Below are 19,929 nucleotides of genomic sequence, written 5' to 3'. Positions count from 1 at the left end.
TATACTGTTTGTAGATAGGGAGTTAGGGCTCATTGTTTTCTTCTTGTGAGTTTTTGGTATACCAAAAACAGCAGATGTTAAAAGCTTTTGTTTTACAGTCTAATACTTCTCTCAGGTGATAAGAAGTCGTTGCTTCTAAGTTCCATAAACAAAAAATTTATTTTGGCATATGAAATACTAACTTGCATGCTGGAAGTCATTTCAGAATATTCTCCATTATTCAAATATTGATACATTTTAAAAAACAGTCAATTGTATTCATTAATACTACACCCCCAACGTTATGAGATTTCATATTTCCAATATTCCTATTTCTTGATAATTGTTTCAGCATTTAATTTCATTCCTTGGTCAATCTGTAAAATTTAAAATTCATGTTTTCATCTTTTCACGTCCAAATCTCTCAAATCAGTTTCACATATTTTTTTCAGATTGTACTAATGGTTACAGTAATGGTGTTTTCAGCTTACTAGTTGTTGTTGTTCTTCTTTCAGCATATTTAAATCACAGTTTTTATTCCTTTGTCTTTGAAATAAAATGTTGGAACTGGGCTTCCTCACAAATAATTTCAACTCAGTAATACTGTCCACCATATTATATTTATTTGAAGGAGCAACAGTAAAACTTTTTTTAATCACAATAAGATCCTTATTAATATCTATGTTGCTATAATTAAACATTTTTAAACCATTATCACCTATAATCGGGGATTTAAATCAAAATGTTGTTTGATATTTTTTTCAGCATTTAGTTGTGTCTCCGCCTTCACCTCCCATACCCATCCATTCCCTTCTGTTGTTTGTAGGTAAATTAGTATTGTTTGTTTGCTGGTCCCCCATAATTGTTGCTTCTCTCTTGAGGTCTTAGGGAAATGACAGTAGGGGAGTACATAGTCTATTGGGTAAATTTGTGTCTCTAAAAAAGTTACTTTCCCTTGGTGAAATATAATCCATTACCTGGTCAACATTCATTGCATTATACAAGATGTAATTATCACCTTGTTAATATTGCCCCACCAAGGATCATTAGAATTCCTCTGTTCGGCTTTTTTACTATTAAAATCAGATTATTTTGGCTATTGTTGTAATTGTTCTTAATCTTAGCCTGAGGTAATGGGTATACCTTCCTTCTCTCATAAGCTAATTTATCTCATACAATTTTATTTGACTTCCTGTCTTTAATAACAGTATATTTTTTTATCAATCCTTTCAAACAATTCATAGTATTCATTGTCATACTGTTTAAAAAGAAAATCATTAATAATCCCATGCTGAATTTTTTTTATGTCCAGTTCAATGTCCTTCAATTTCCTTTTATTGTTCTTAATAATGACATCAACCATCTCTAACCCTATTTTATTAAATAGTTCTAACAAGCCTCTATGAAGAATCAAACCATTAGTTATTTATTAACATTCAATGGTTTATTTTTAAATGGTTCATTCTTAAGGGTATATACTTTTATACACACACAAACACACACACACACACACACACATATATATATATATATATATATATATATATATATATATATATATATATATATATATATATATATATATATATATATATATATATGGTTTCCTATGAAACTGTCGAATTGCCATTACGTCGAGTCTGAGATCATCGAGACTACTAAATCGACAAGTAAAATCAGCGAAAATAAAAATCGTCGATTTTCAGAATGTCGAGATTAACGTAAGAACATAATATTGGTATATTCTTCTTAATCCTGTACCATTAATAAATATACATTCTACTTAGTGTAACCTAAATAGAATAAACAACACACTTCATATCCGGTATCTGCAGGCATTTAACAGGTGTTCAAATCAGTTACTGAACGTCAAAGTGCAATGGCGGAACAATTAACGTATTCTCCTGGTGTAATAGGTATGTTGTACACAGTTAGCAAATCTCAGTGAAACAAGGATATACTTACTATAGATGGATTTGTTTATAATCTAGAGCGAGCTGTAAATGTTAAAAGATATTGGTCTTGCAAGCAAAAACATGTTAACAAGTGTAAAGGACGTTGTGTAACACTCTCTTTGTCTGATGGTGAAAAGTCATGTAAAAGTAATCCCCATAGCCATACTGGAGATCCAGCAGAGGTACAGCGTTATGAGATGTGCACTTATTTGAAAGAAAAGGCTCTAATGTCCCGTGATACACCATGTTTAATAGTAGATGATGTTATGGCTACTACTAGTTTAAATAGCATTACAAGTCTACCTAGTCATAAAGCATTATTACAACAAGTGAGAAGAGTCCGACGAATACACAGTGCAGGGTCAAGTAGCAATTCTGTTACACTTTCTAACATTGACATATCCAGATTTGAGTTAAAGGAAGGTTGTTTCATCAGCAAAAGATTTGTAGATGAATCTACAGAGTTGACAGTTCTCGTAGTTACTACAGTGAAAAACATGTCTGACTTGAGCAAATGCAAAATATGGTTAGTGGATGGAACATTTTTCTATAAGGGAGTAATTTGTAGACAGCTGTATAGTTTGCACGGACTTGTGACATTCTGTTCTAATAGTAGAACTCTTCCATTGTTGTATGCACTAATGACTAGGAAGTCTTTAAAAAGCTATAACATTATGTGGCATTGTATATTGGCTATGTTGTCTGAGCTTAAGATTGTACCTGCTGTGAAGTTCGTTCTATGCGACTTTGAAATAGCCGCTATTAAAAGTTTACGAATGAATCTGAATGGTATAATTCCTAAGGGATGTCTGTTTCATTTCAGCCAAAGCATATGGCGTAAATTACAAAATTTAGGATTGGCTGGATTGTATAACAGATGTCAGCACTTTCAGATATGTGTTAAATCTCTAATTGCACTGTCATTTTTAAATGAAGAAGATGTACTACCCAGCTTTCATGTTTTGAGAGACTCATTCCCTGAAGAGGGACAACCCTTACTGAAATACTTCACAGAGTGGTATCTGTTAGGTAAGCCAAGGAAGTTCGCAACTAGGAGTTCAGCATATATACGATTTCCTCCCCTGTTTCCCAAGGAATTCTGGAATGTTTCACAACTGAATTTGGAATTTCTTCCTTGTACGCAAAATAGTATTGAAGGATGGCATCATCGTTTGAAATGCCTATTGGGCACTCGTGCTACCGATTTATGTGTTCTATTGTGCACTTTGGCCCGGGAACAAAACAGAGTTGAGGAAGTACGTCTTCGTATGGAAGGAGGGTTTCCTCCATCACCAAAGAGAAGGTAGGTACTTCTATGGGAACAGCGTTTGCAAATGGTACTACAAAGTAAGGAGTCATATGATACTTTGGGATATTTGCATGCTGTTGCTGGATTGCTGAAGTTGTAAATAGAGGTCTACTGAAACGTTTGTAAATATGTATATAATGCTCGTGGTGAACGTTTGACTTAAAAGTTTGTCAGAAACACTGTGTTCAGGTGTACTTTTCGTTTGTTTATAATATATAACTGTCAACTACAAGTGGATAACTTTGATGTGGCAATGCACGCTTTTCTTTGCAGTGTGATAAAACACTATTTGGATGTTTAATGAAAACGTCTGCGTTATGAAGAGACTGTTGCTGTTACTGTACTAGTTCAAAATACGGAGATTAAGGGTATATCTACGATTAATGGACATTATTTTTAATTTACCATACGTACCTATACAGACTTAATGGGCGTGTTTGTTTTTCATTTCGATGTTTTGAAATCCGACGGTTTTGATTTTCGATGTTTTCAAATTTCGATGTAGTAGTCTCGATGTTCTCAGACTTGACGTAATGGCAATTTGACGATTTCATAGGAAACCATATATATATATATATATATATATATATATATATATATATATATATATATCAATTGAATTAATTGTAAAAAGTCAAAAATGAAATAGGGAAACTTCATTTTGCTGAAGGTTTAAAATATTGTAACACAAAATATCGAAAATAAAAACAGAAGCTAACCATTCAACCCTGCACCACTGTAAACCACGCCAAACACTTAAAACAAATGCCTAACTCTCTACATTTAAGTAGAGGGCCTGCACCCAGCACATCCCATGCTAATTTAATATAGCAATACCGAGATAGCACTACACCAGAGAAAACAGTAAATATACAGTTCCGCGCTGTACACCAACACATACTAGGTTCAACACATACACAAATACACACAAAGACCTTCTTTACCAATATACCAGTTAATAAATATGAAAACACAACACTACCTATAACATTTCCATCACACCTCCACTTGAAAAGGAAATATATTTCACACCTACGCAATGTTTCACTCTGTCTGCACCTGTCACCATACTGTTTTCTACACACTACAAAACCTTAAAGTGATACCGCACAAATCTTAACTTAATTATGGTATTCAACAGTCGATACTTTAAAGTTTCAGTGAAATGAAGTGTCTGTTTTGGTCTCGACATTATGCAATTTATGATTCTGGTAATTTGCAGTTTGAAAGTAGATCTATATATATATATATATATATATATATATATATATATATATATATATATATATATATATATATATATAAATATATATATATATATATATATATACATATATATAATCGAAATCCCAATAAGCTGACTTTCATATAGCCAAGACCATATGATTGAATTTTGAACATTGTTTAAAAAAAAACAAAAAACAAAAACTTGCCTACACTTTGCTAGCACCCCCCAGTGGGGGGCTGCGCCCACCATACCCCATACAAAGCAAATAATCCCTAATGCTTGCATATGTGCTAACTATACTTTTGGAAGTGAGGAACATATACATGTGTCAGGTGTTATTAGTGAAAGTTCTTGGAAAATCACTGTTTAATGTGTATTTCCAGAAACCTGTATGGCAGAGCTGGAAATTGCCTTAAAGATATGGAAAGCAACAGTGTTCTTCCTCTTATTAATTTGAATTAGGGTATGGAAGATTAAGATATTTTTTCCCTCTAAGGTCCTCAAATTCTTTTCAATAAACTGGTTTGTTTTTTATTAGCACAGTAGGATGGTTCCATGACAGAATCAGTGTCCCTAGCATAAGAAATAGCAGATAGTTTTCTTAATGTTGACGGAGCTCTGCAAAGATATGTTGTTCTTTGCAGCTGTACAAAGAAACTTTTGAAGTTATTCTAGTGTTTGGTCAAACACAGTTTGATGTAATGTATAGATTTTTCTGGCCACATGCCATTATGCAAACAAATGTATTTACCGATACTGTAAGCAACATCAGTTTCATACAAATGGATAAACAATAATGATAATAATGAACTGTCCTAGTCCTAATATTTTGAAATATATTTTACAGTTTCACTTTTCAGGCTATTCTGCCACCAGTAGTTGTTTTGCTTATGCAAAGTTTAACGAGATAGGGAAAAGTAAGCCTGTTTCCTAAAAAAGGATCTTTGAAGAGTACAAAGGGAAATAACTGTCCAAAGGTTGAATGGGAAGCATCTATTTTTCCTCAATCACTAAAACTGTCTCTCTCTGTCTGTTTCTTATCCCCTCCAAGAACTTCCCTTCATTTGGGACCACACCTTTTCCTTAGAATTGAATTACCAAAAGCCATCAAAGGGTAAATTGTTGCAGGCTGCAGAAAATACATACAACTCACAGCAGAACATTTTACTGGTAAAGAGAATAAAAGCAGCTTCACATTTTCAGCATAAGGATTATACATATATTTCTGTTTATTACTATGTAGGTGAGTCTTGGATTTAAGTGTACATAATTCAGACATGTACTGTTTTTTTTTTCTCTTATATTAACGACACAGGTAGAACAATTGTTTTCCAGTGTAATTCATCTTGCCAAAACACATGCCATTTGTTTCCTGATATCTTGATTAGGGAAGTACCTTAGCGAAGGAGCCTTGATAACAGGATGACTTTCAGAATATTTTATTATTTGAATCACTATCCTTTTAAATCACTGTGACAAATTAAATGTTCATTTGAACTTCAAACACAGTAACAACGTATCTTGAATAAGAATGCAGGTCAGCATGAATGCATTGCTTTTGGAAGACGTCCTTCAGTAAGTCAGCAATGCATTCTTCCAAGAATTAAGACCTCTGACTTTTGAAACAGGATATGCCAAAGCCAGGCTTTCCCTTTTTTCCATAATTTCAGTGTGGAAACAGTCCAAAAACAAACATCAAAATCGTATTTGAAGATGTAATAATAACTTTCTCATTAAATGGCCTGTAATTTGATAAGGCCTAGTGTAGCCTTTAGTACAATACATGAAGCAAATAAACTCCAGATTTGTGTGCCTTGGGGACAAGGTACGAGTGATCACACTGTACATTCTTTATACTGACTAATTGATTAATCTGTTTAAAAGCTAGTAACCAGAAACACTACACTGCTTTCATTGCCAAATGTCTTTCAAAACACCACTTGCACACAAATTCTTTGCAGATGCTTCACTTTAGAAATACCACTTAAACAGTCTTGTCAGTTATATCCATGAGAAGAAAGTAGAAATGTACAGTAAATACACATCAGAAGTACAGAGGTAAGGATGCATTTCTCAGACTGTGCTAGTGCTTTGTTATTGGTCTGGAGAAAATGTAAGTTGTACCTGCAGTTTAAATTTTTTTTAACTCGGTCAATTTTATAACCATAATTAGGAAATTAAGTGTCTGTTTCCCAAGGCATAGAGTAACATCATTAATGGTTTTAGCTACCTTGAGAGAATAACCCATGGGTGCCTTCTACAGGTGGTGTTCCAGGCAGTGATCGTTGATAGGAAGCCCTGGGGCAGACCCAGGACACATAGGATAGTTTATATCTCATCATTGTTTTGGAAACCCACAGGATGAGATGTACAGACTTTTACTGCTGCTGCTGCTAGAGATGTTTGGCTTGACCAGGTTATCTTGACACCACCATGACCCTCACTATGATAAGTAGTTTAGAAAATGATGATGATGATGATGATGATTATGATGATGATGATGATGACTGCTGGATAAATGATCATTAATATGCTTCATTACAGCAGCACACATGGTAATTGTTAAACCACAACAAACCACACCTCACTGAGCAGCTTCAGCTTAAGGATGGCCCACTTAGGCAGCCCACCACCTCAAAGGATGAACCAGTGGCTTTGCAGCTCAATCCCTATCCTCCTGCTTCAGTTAGGTATACTAATGGCTATGCCCTCACACCTTCTGGTACCATAAAGAACGAATAATGTTTTTAATGCACTGCAAAATGAAACTATTGTAGTCTTTACATTTTCGTACTCAAGATACCTGTAATTTTTTTAGAAATGCTCACTGTTTTTACTTTCTATATCTATGAGTGTATTTCTTTATATGATTATTGCCTACAAATGTCTTCTAAACTTTTTAGTGTTAGATATTAATATAGCAATAACCCATGCCTGGGTGTGGGTAATGCGGAATTTAACCACGGTTGGCGTGGTTTGGTCCCGAGGGCGAAGCCCAGAAGTGGGTTATTGCTATTATACAATGACATTATTTAAGAAAAGAAATAATTACTTTTCTTAAATAATGGCATTGTATAATGCCTCTTTGCTGCCCTTCCACAGCTGTCTGGTATTCCGCGGCAGTTCTGATGTACTGCGCATGCCTACGCAGTACATCAGAGCTGTGGGCAAAAGCAACGGAGAACACAAGATCTCCGTTGCTTTTTACTGTTTCGCTATGTTAAATGGGTTTAACATAGCGAGACAGCTTTAAAATAAGCAACGGAGATCTCCGTTACTTATTTTAAAGCTGTCTCGCTATGTTAAACCCATTTAACATAGCGAGACAGGTTTAAAAAAAAAAGCAACGGAGATCGCAAGATCTCCATTGCTTTTTACACACTGTGTCGCTATGTTAAAGGAGTTTAACATAGCGAGACAGCTTTAAAAAAAGCAATGGAGATTTGTGTTGCTTTTTTTAAACCTGTGTCGCTATGTTAAACTCTTTTCACATAGCGAGACAGTGTTTTATACTAATGGAAAAAGTCCGGGCGACCGGACCTTTTTCCGTTAGTATATTGAGGGATTTACAACGGGCACGCTGGTTGGGCTGGCCAATCAGCGTGCACGTTTTAGAGGAAGAATTGTATAATATACATATTAGCATTATATAATTTTATATGTGTTTGTGTAGATAGACTTCCACGGTGGTGCAACGGTAGCATTGTTGCCTCACACCAAAAGGTTCTCCCGTTCGATTCTCGGCTGGAGTGCAGGGAGTGCCTTCTGTGTGAAGTCTGCATGTCCTCCCTGCGGTTGGGTGGGTGTTCGAAAGACATGCGTAAATGGGTGTGCCTTAGCTGAAGGTTGAACGTTGAGCTGGCACCTCTGCGTTCGTGAAAATCTACTGCCAATCATTAACGGACCAGAGTTCCGCTGTGGCGACCCCTAATCGGGAAAAGCTGAAAGACAACAACATATGTGTTTGTGTAGATGTTATTTCTAGTCTACTACAAACCTGAATTTTTATGTAAAATTAGCATTCAGTGCATTATTTTTTTCTGAGTTCTCATTATTTATTTATTTATTTATTGACATTTGATTACATGGAAAGTCTAACTGGGTAGGAGCCCATTTTCAGTGGATGCCTGGGGAGAAAAGCACCAAAGTATTACAAAACACTTTAAGAATAATAATTTTATAGTCTTTATGACAAACCTCTACATGTTTGTCTTTCACTTGTTATACTACTGTAGTTAGATGTAACAGTCATTATTTAGTTCTGTATTCAGTTTCCTATGCGTTGATTTGATTGAGCTGAGTGAAACATGTTGAGGCTGGTGTCATACATGCCCTACATGACATGCTTTCCTATATACCTTCTTCATCTTTCGGCTTTTTCCCGGTTAGGGGTTGCCACAGCGGATCACTTTGTCCGCACATTGATTGGCAGTGGAGTTTTATGGTGTCGAGTTGCCAGCCCGGCGCCCAACCTTCCACAGAAGGCACACTCACACGCACACCTAGGGCCAATTTAGAGTGTCCAATCCACCTGCAGCATGTCTTGGGGATGTGGGAGGAAACCGGAGCACCCGGAGGAAACCCACGCGACCACAGGGAGGACATGCAGACTGCGCACAGAAGGCACCCCAGCCGAGGATCGAACCGGAGAACCTCTTGCTGTGAGGCAGCAATGCTAACCACTGCACCACCGTGCCCGCCCACTTTCCTATATACCTAATAATGATATTTGTCTTGAGTTATCTCTTTTGTCAAAACTATTGGGAAGATTAGACATATGCATGTGCAATTGAAATTAACTTTGACTATTGTTATGTTTCAGAAATTTGACAGATTATAGTTGAGTTTTTTAGTGATCATTACTCAGAGTTGTATTGCAAATTTCATTTTGATGTTAAGTTCCTAATATCTTTGACAATACTTATTTGGATCCCTTCAGCAAAATTATCCATATACTGGATTCAAACCTTGAATTGCTGTTGCTGTTTCTCCAACCTTAATTCAGTCATACCTTGAGCCACAGACAAAAGTAATTGACAAGTGTGTTTTCTTCGCTCAGTACTATCCAGAGTGCTAATGGAATGGCACCAGACTCAAGCCCAAAGTAAAGGTTTGTATTTTTGCCTTCACTGTTGAACTGTCACTCACTTCTACTGACTGCTGACAGTTGACAACATGTAATGCCAGGTGTCATGTAAAAAGGAAGACCAAAAAAAAAAACTAAAAAATGGGGAAAAACACATCTAGAAATGAACGCTGCACCTATGGCATTACCTAGTCACATCTTTTAACAGTGTTGGCCTCATGATCTCCTGCATTTCTGTTATACATCTTCATACCTTCCTGTAGTTACACTTCTTGAGGAAGGAGCCACACAGGAGATGACAGAAGCTAATTTTGCAGACAAGTGATAAGTGCATGTCTTAAAAGAAATGTATGGCCAAGATGACCTGTATCATGTGTGGGTGCAGGAGCACAAAAAAAGCACTTGTGTTAGGGCTCCACCCTGGCATCCTGGACAGGTGTGAGTCATGACAGGTAAAGGATGAGAAATAGCCACAATAACACAAGGTTTGATTTCAACTTTTGATATTTGGGATGTACAACACACATGTACACAAATGTTTTCTTATAAAAAAAACAACTGCCAATCATTAGCGGACCGGAGTTCCGCTGTGGCGACACCTAACCAGGAAAAGCCGAAAGACAAACAACAACATTGCTGTCATGACTGCTACAACCAAAAACATATCACTAATGCTCTGAATTAATTTGAACATTCATTATGTTACTGATTTTATTTCCTCACAGTTTAGTAAATATCATATTTGTTACATAATGCCTATACAAATGTGTTATTACTAATAACAGTAGTTCGGGTTCCAACAAGAAAACATTTGTGTACATGTGTGTTGTACATCCCAAATATCAAAAGCTGAAATCAAACCCTGTGTTATTGTGGCTATTACTTATCCTTTACCTGTCATGACTCACACCTGTCCAGGATGCCAGAGTGTAGCCCTAGCACAAGTGCTTTTTTGTTCTCCTGCACCCACACATGGTACAGGTCATCTTGGCCATACAACCTCATGCACACACACACACACACACACACACACACACACACACACACACACACACACACACACACACACACACACACACACATGCATATAAAAATTAATAAATATTAATATTGAATGATTTAGGTCTGTTGCTACTGGCCCTGGAATGGATACTTGCCGATAACCTGATTTCTCACACATCAGGCATACCGTCCTGTAACTCCCCATCCTGTTCAATCGATGATAACAGTGCCATGTCCTTTGCACATTTCTTTGTGACTTAGGGTTGCCTTTATCTGATGCACAGAGCAGATAGGTAGTGCTTGCTTGCGCAGATGCTTGCTTTAATCAAAAGTGTTGTACTGATTTGTTAATTATTTTCCTGCCCATGTTTAAATGATTGTTATTTAGTCATCCTCATAGTATTTGTACTAGTGTTCCTAGTAATGCAGTCCTACATTCCTGCAATCCTGGTGTGATGCGAGGAGTCGATTAATGAATACAAATTAGTGTACTAGTCACTGGTCATTGTGCACATGGTGTTGGCATGAAGTATAGGTATTCATGAACCTGGGCAGAAGAAGTCAAAGTCCAACGACTTGGCACAGGAGACTCCATTTCAGAAGTCCATGCGTTGATAAGGTGGGATGCAATCCCATTTCATATTCATCAGTGTATACCTACTAGCTAGATTCAAGCACTAAAAGGGTCTTCATGTTGATGTATGTTTGATTCCAAAAAATAAGGGTATCGGGGCATTCATTTTTGCCATGTAGTGCATTACAGTTTGGTTACTCATTTGTGAAATAAATGCATGTATGGCTTGCTTTCAGAGTTGTATATGTCCCTTGAGATAAAATACTTCCCGATGAATGGCCATGATAAACACAAGATAAAAGTTTTGCTCTCTAAGTTACATAGCACCCCGCATGAGGGCACATTTAAACATTATGCCCCAACCTGCTATTGCGCAAATTTACTCATAAACAACTTTTGAGTTCTATGATTTTAGACTATCTGCTATGATTGTGAGAGGTCTTCAGGGATCATCCTGGTGTATTCTACCACTTCACCACATATACAACTTCATAGCAATACACCAGACATTTTGGAACTGTATGCCAGTTCCAGAATGTAACATCCTCCCCCAAAAGTGTACCCCTCAGACCCAGACAGTGCATACTTCTGGACAGTATACCTTTTAACTGCAAAAATACTATTGAAATGATAGGTTTAATCAAAAATAGATCTAGCCATCCAGGTATGTTAATAAAGCAATTGACTATATAAATGAAGTTAAATTCTGGCACATCTGATTGCCCTAAATAAAAAAATAAACAAAAAAAGTTTTCACTGTGGCATATATGATGCATGCCTTGATACTCTCATGTAAGTCTGCCATATATTTAAGCAGGATTTAGCTACTGCATCTCTTCCACACTCCCCACCACCTTCTATCACAAGGAATCCATTGGTGACTCCACTGATGGGAGTAGAAGCTCCTTTCTTCTGTGTGCATATCCTATTGGCACTGGCATTGGCATTAGCACTTTATCATAGCAGATAAAGCCTGAAGCCTTCCCAAACACTCAAGAGTTCTTTCATGGCCTTAGGTAAATTCCACAGGGGAGGTGATTAATATGCATTGATTTCTACAGAGGTGACATTTGTCTTCCATCCTTGCCACTATATATTTCACCCTTATTAGTTTCTCTTCCCATTCTGCCAACTTTACCTAATGATAACATTACGCCAGTATGACAAAGCATCATACCTCTCAACTGTACAGATTTTCGCAGAATGCCCAAATTTCTGCCCCATATTTTTGGTCCATTTCTCATAAAATTAATGTTTTATGACAAGTCATTGACAAATCATTGAGGGTTAAAGTCAGGAAACAATAACAGTCATTTGAGTTTCAGACTTCACGTCATTCAGAAAATTTGTGCTAATGCAAAGCCTGTTATTTGATCAATTTTCTAAGTTTGTAAGAGTAATATTTAAAAAAGTGTCCCTAGTTTTGAGCCTTTGTTCCCCCATTATTGATGGCTTTGTCCACATTTCTTACTATAAGTGGTTGAAAGGTATGCAAGGCATGCCTCTGCTTTGTTTTTATTTTAATAATAAATCATATTAAACAAAAGTCTATCTCTTGTTTTGACTTTATTGCTTCAGTCCCTTCCTTAAGTTTAGGACTTTCATTTAAATGTTCTGATACCATTGCAAAACAGAAAAGAAAAGACAAACCCCGGGATTCACGAAGCTTGCGCCAGGTGCAGGTGAAGTGTCGGTGATCTAACACCAAATATGTCCGCCGAGCGATTCAGGTACGAGCTGTTTCCATGTGCAATACCTGCGTACACTACATCTGCCCAGCTCCCGGCACCTGTATGCTAATCACCCCATGTGCAGCAGTGTAGCATGCAAATGAAGGTATTAAGGTATATAACAATTCAGGAAGCGGCGAAGGCGTAGTGTAAGCATGCAGAAATGTAAACCGAACAAAATGGTTTACATTTTTGCAAACATAAAATCAGAGCCATGACAGCACACCAAACACATGTATTATACTATTAATATATGCCAGTGGTTAAATATATAGCCATTGGCATAAAAAAACATGCACAAAATATAAAAAAGAACATTTAATATTATGCCCACACTAACGCAAAGTTAAAGTGCAGGGCATTGGTGCGCAAATGGGATCACAATGAAAATAGAATTATATGGACTAAAACTGCAATGTAACACTTTTCATGATTTCCACATAATAGTCAATGGCACGCATGCTACACCATACTCATGGCACAAGGGTTGCTAAGGAGCTGTGACAGTGTTCTGCACAGTAACTAGGAATTAGTAGGCAATGCCATGCAAATGAGAGGAGTAATAGTGAATCACAAATTCCCCGCCAGTGTAAGGATGTACCTCACAACATAGCATTACAACACTGAGGTGTGCCCTGGAGATAAAGATGACATCAAGAGAGGGGTGTGCCACCTTTGCTGTAAGCACATCGGAGCATTGCTAATCTGGTTTGCCTGTTGCTAAGCAAAGCTGCAGGATAGGAGTGTGTTGAAGTAGCCATAGCTTTGCTTAGCTAAGAGCACACAAGGTAACTGAATGTGCATTTGAATGTGGATGAAAACCTGCTGTAAACATGGCAAACGGCTGTGCACGGTGCTCACCAGAGCGGAAACAGGAAGGATACGGGAAAAAATAAGGAAATGCTGCAGCATGGAAATTGGAGTACAAATGAATAATTAACACCTAGGAACTCACAGTGGGCCACTGACAACAGCTAACAAGGCTGCTAGCAGCTACCTGCAGAACAGGAAAGGGGAGGTGCTGTACTGCAAATAAAACAGCACTGTCACAGCAGAATAAAGCAAAATTACAGTAGATCAGCTACATAACACATTTTGCAACACATTCCTGGGTAGGGAAAGTACAAAACAAGAAAGCCAGCAGCTGGATGCGTGCCTGACAATGGGAGGGGATTCGGGTTGAAAAGTGAATTAAAGGGCAACAGATGAATCATGGCAGGCAAGCATAATTCAACACCAAAGGTCACACAATTGCAGTACTCACTGTAAAACCCATAATTAAGATTTATTTATTTATTTTATTTATTTATTGCAGTTGGTTTACCAGGATAGTCCATTGGGCCATAATGAACCCGTTTTCAATGGAGTCCTGGGGAGAAAAGCTCCAAAAAAGTATACATTCAAAGTTACACAATAGGTACAGCAGGTAGTTAATTCTACATAGGTAAAATAAAAATAAAAACAATTTCAAATAGTACAGCAAGTATACAGTTAAATACATTGAGAAGAAAACATAGTAACTATTAGCACAACAAAAATATCCATTTATACAGATTAGTGAGGAAACATAGTTACTAAAAAGGTAAGAGGAGGTACAATGACATAGCGTAGTGGGGGATGAAAAACATAAGGACTTGTCTAATAAATTCTAAGAAATTTTCTGGGTATAATAAAGATGTAAGCAGAGCCAGGGAGGGATGAGAGAAGAAGCAGAGTAGGTTATGTAGGGTGGGAGCAGGAGCATTCCCACTGTGATGCTAGATGTGTGTAAAGTGATTTTTTGAAAGTAGAGTGGTTGGAGGTGGTGCGGATGAGTGGAGGTAGGGAGTTCCAGAGGCGAGCTAGGTTGAAGGATAGAAGGTTTTTGCCTGGGGGATGAGTAGGTTTGTGAACTTCTAGTAGGTTTTGATTGTTTGATCTTAATACTCTATTGGGTAGGTGCATTTTAAAGGCAGAAGAAAGGGAAGGACAGAGGGAGGGGTTGAGAATAAGCTTATGGGCTAGAGTTAGTTGAGTGTAAGTTAATTGATTGGGAAGTTCTAGCCATTTTAGTTTCTGGAGGGAAGAGCAGTGGTGGGTGGAAGACTTGTGGCTGGTGGCGAATTTTGCAATTTTGTTGTAGCAAGAGGAAAGCTGTTTTTTTAGAGAGGACTGAAGATTAGTTAGGAGTGGGGTGCCATAGAGAAGGGAGGGGATAAGGAATGAAGTAGCGAGAGTGGTTTTAGTAGCAGATGTAAGGTAGGCATTCTGTCTATAAAGCATGCCAAGTTTTTGATGGGTTTTTTTGATATTTTTTTGTAGGTGAGAGCTAAATTTAAGTCAGTTGTCGATTTGGACCCCAAGTAGCTTGGTATCTGAAACCCTTTCTAGAGGTGAATTATTTTGACTAGTGATTGAAAATGTATTCATATCAAGAGAAGTAGCTTTAGAAGGAGTAAATATCATTAGTTTGGTCTTGGAGGCATTGAGAGCTAGGTGATTTTGTAACATCCATTGCTCTGTTGTAGAGAAAGCATCTTGAGTTAGTTTTTGAAGTGTAGTGATAGAAGTGGCTGAGCAAATGATAGTTGAATCATCTGCATATTGGATGATGTTTGAGAATGGGATTGATTTGTGGAAGTCATTTATAAATATATTGAAGAGAAGGGGACCTAGAATGGAGCCTTGTGGAACACCTGTGGGGGTAGTAAGGAATGAGGAGGTAGCTTTTTTACATTTTACTGCTTGATTTCGGTTGGATAGGTAACTAGAGAACCAGTTCAAGGAGGAGGAAGAAAGGTTAAGTTCTGAGAGTTTAGCTAAGAGCAGGCTGTGTGAGATAGTATTGAAGGCTTTGGAGAGGTCAAGTAGTAAGGTAGAAACAATTAGGCCAGAATCACGAGCTCTATTTACAGTTTCAAGTAAGGAGAGGAGGGCTGTCATAGTGCTATGATTAGGTCTGAAACCATGCTGTGTGGAAGTTATAAGGTGATTGTCTAGGAGATGAGGAAGGAGTTGAAGTTGGACACATTTTTCTAGAATTTTAGAAATGGGGGACAGGATGGTTATGGGATGGAAATTAGTAACGTTGTTGTTGTTGCCTCCTTTGTGGAGAGGTATAATAAATGCCTGTTTCCAGATTTGGGGAACTGTGCATTCTTTTAGGGAGCGGTTTATTAAGATGCTAATGGGGTATGCAAGTGTTTCAGCAGTTATACTAAGAAAGTAGGAAGGGATGTTATCAGGAGCGTTGGTACATGGTTTCAATTTCAGAAGGAGTTTCTTTATAGTAGATGTAGGCATGGGATTTAATGAGAGGAGGGTGGAGTCAGGAGAGGGAGAATTAGAGGGTGGTGGTGATGGGAGTAAAGTTTGGGTAGTAGAAGAGGTAGAGGAGTTAGAGGATGGGAAGCAGGAAGTAGAAGTGGAGAAAGATAGAGTGTGAGTGGGGGGGTGAGGAGGTATTAGAGAGCATGGTGGTGTTGGAGAATGAAGAGGTCAATTTGGTAATAGAGTCTATAAAAAAATGAGTTAAATTGGGTGGCCAAGTCTAGTTCAGAGGCATTTGAGTCTGGGGTGGGAGTATCTGGCTTACTAGGATGAAGGAGACTAGAGATCCCTTTCCAGAATTTTTGAGGGTTGTTTTTATTATGGTTTTGGAGTGTTGAGAAATAGTTTTATCGATCAAAAGTGATGAGCTTTTTTACTTTATTTCGAAGCATTTTATATTCGTTATGGAGCAGAGCTGTCTTAAGTTTCTGGTAGCGTGCCCAGACTTTATCTCTCTGTCTCATAATAGCAAGAGTATTTTTGGAGAGCCAGGGGGCTGATTTCGGATTTTGTTTTTATTCTCTTTGTCCTTAAGGGAGCTTGCGAGTCGAGTAATTTTAAGAATGTTGTGTTGAAGTGTGAGACTGCCATGTCTAGTGGTAGTGTTTTTAGACAGTTCCAATTAATTGCTTGTAAAGAATTTGAGAATGTAGTTGGGTTGAACTTTTTTTGGTCATGGATAGTAATATAGTTGTGGGTTCGTTGAAGGACAGTGGGAAGTCGGTAGGTGAAGATGGGTGTATGGTCACTAAGGGAGTCGAGAAGGGTGCCACTGTTGGAGAAATAGTGAGGATGGGAGACAAAGATCCAATCCAGTATACTCCCACTAGAGAGGTTTTTTGCAGGGCGAGTTACTGAATTGATTAGTTGTGAGAAATTGTAAAGGTTAATGTTAAAGGAGTTTGTTGGAGATTGAATACAGGCCCAGTTAATGTTTACATCTCCTAGGATTATGGTTTCTTTGCTAATGTTACTAGAAAGCCAAGAAAGGATAAGTTCGAGAGTGGAGATATTATCCCCTGGGGGTATATAAAGGGAAGCTAGACATATGTGTTTGTGATTATTGATTTGTAGTAGAGTAAGGAGAAGTTCGGCGTTGTTAAAGTGTGGAGTAGGTTTATTGTAGGGAGTGACTGCTAGGGAGGATGAATATAGGAGGGCTACTCCTCCACCTTTTTTGAGAGGCCTGTCTTTCCTTATAATGGAGTAGTTTGTGGGGAATAATTTCAGAGTCCTTTATATGTGGTTTTAACCAGGTTTCAGAAATAGACAGGATGTCAGGTTTATTGTGTATGAGCCAAGCATGGAGGTTTGGGACTTTGTTTACTATACTTTGGGAGTTTAAGGAAGTAAATAATAAGGATTTATTTATGGTTGTTATAGTGGAGGGGCCACAGACTCCCAAAGAACCCAGCTCTGCTTTGTCCTGAACTCGTCCAAGCCAAATCCTACCAGGAGATATAAGAACCCCTACAATCTCCAGTGGCCTCTTCTATTTGACTCTTTCACACTGCACCTACCTCTAAGGAAGGAAGAAAGTATGTTATGGACTCAGTTACAAGTGCATAATTGACCCCTATCTACTATTTTTATCAGGGCCCTTTAGTTAGCTACTAGCTTGAGTACACAGCAGCCTTACCTTTACCCCTCAAGCTGCCCTATAGCCAACACTCCTTGTTAATTACACTAACTTACTTCTTACCTTGCATCTCACCATCTATACTTCTTTTCTAAACAGCTCTCTCACTCACTTTCCTACACTTACCAGATCTGCCCACTAGGTGGCACCCTTATCCTACTCCTTCTTTACCCCTCTACTCTGTCCTACCTCTGTATATGTAATATATTTCCTCCACTTTCTATCTTCATCCTCATTCCATCCTCCTACACCGCTCTCTCCTTCCTACCCCAGCAAATTGTTCTATACTGTACTATTCTTGATCTGCTTATCCTCCCACTTCTACTCTGTGTTTAAACACTATTTTTTCCCTACTCTACCACTCATTCCTTTGCTTCTGTACCATACTAAACTTCTCATACTCACGTCTTACCTCTCTTACCTACAGTTACCTGTATCTCTGATTGTTTTCTCCTCCTGCTTCTCCTCCTGTTGTTTCTACCCGCTCCGTTGCCTCTGGCTCACTCCGCCCTCCCTACCCCCAATTCCCACCCACCCCCAGGGGTCCTACACTTATACCTCTCTAGACACTCCCCCTACCTCTACCATCCTATCAGCTTTATTCATTTCTTCCCTCTCTTTTCCTAAACCCCACCCCTCACCACTCCCCCTTCTAAACCTATATCCTTTCCCTGACCTTTTACCCTCCCCTTTTATTTTCGACTTATTACTTCTCTCTATATCTTACTCTCATCTTACTCTCAGGATTCCATAATCCTATCTCACACTATTCCTACTCTACTACCTTCATATTTTAATTCCTAAAAACCTGCTACTTACCTTTTTTCTATTGTTTACCTCTTCCTTACCTTACCTCTACAATGCCTACCACTCATTTTACTATACCTATAGTCTCACTCTTACTCTTAACTATCCTGGTCTCAGTCTACCATCTTACCTTCTTTGAAAATCAACTTCTTATCCATCCTACCCACATACAAAAACAAACTTTAACTTACCCTTCTACTACTCTCAACTCATACCCCATCATTTCTTACACCCCTAGATACCATCTATCTAAATATCATAGACTCTCCCATATAAATTATGTCCCAACTACTGACAAAAAATTAAAGCTCCAAATCCACCTAATAAACAACTCATTATCTAAACTTATTTATCTCACCTTACAAGATGGAGACATCCATCCCAACCCAGGACCAAGAAACCCCTCTTCCCAAACTCCTACATCAAAACTAATAACACTCCGAATAGGTCATCTTAATATTCAAAGTTTAAATAACAAAGTATCTCACCTTCATGCACTCCTAGACACCCACTCTTTCGATATCCTTTGCCTCACCGAAACCTGGCTAAAACCTTACACCAAAGATACTGCCATTTTACCACCCGGCTATAATATCGCTAGACTTGACCATTTAAAACGTAAGGGTGGTGGAGTTGCAATCCTCTATAAGAATCATTTAAATATCTCCACTCTGCCTGTAGACCCAACTCCATATAGCAAAGCAGAAATCATTATTACAAAACTTCAACTGAACTCAAAGAAAGCACTTTACATAATATGTATGTACATACCTCCTGGCAACAATATACCCACTTTAGAAGCCTTTCTCAACTGGGTATCCACAACTTACCCCCAAGAAACTGTCATTCTTGGTGACTTCAACATAGACTGGAATAGTATTAATGCTGAAAATCCTACTTCTCACATTAACCTCTATAGTTTCTCCCAAACCATGACCTCCACCACAAGAATCAATAAACCTAATAATAAAGACAGCATTCTTGACTGGATACTTATAAACAAAGACAAACAATTTTATGATGTAGGAACCCTGCCAGATGCTATCAGTGACCACTGTCTGACTTATATTACTAGACACAAAATTGAATTTTCAAATCTCCCAAACACTAGAAAAGTTCGCTCAACCAAACACTTTAACATAGATTTATTTCAAGCTGAACTAAATTCATGTAACTGGAACCCCTTAAAAACACTTCCTCTGGACAATGCAGTATTATACTTTAATACTACCTTCCTATCCATTCTTAATAAACATGCCCCAGAACGTACTGTCAGAATGAAACCACACACTGCACCCTGGCTCTCTAAAG

This window comes from Protopterus annectens, chromosome 4.part1 (genome assembly GCF_019279795.1).
Source record: "Protopterus annectens isolate FY-2018-M chromosome 4.part1, PAN1.0, whole genome shotgun sequence".
Lineage (NCBI taxonomy): Eukaryota > Metazoa > Chordata > Ceratodontiformes > Protopteridae > Protopterus > Protopterus annectens.
The sequence above is the reverse complement of the archived record's forward strand: the minus strand, read 5'-3'. Positions refer to the sequence as shown.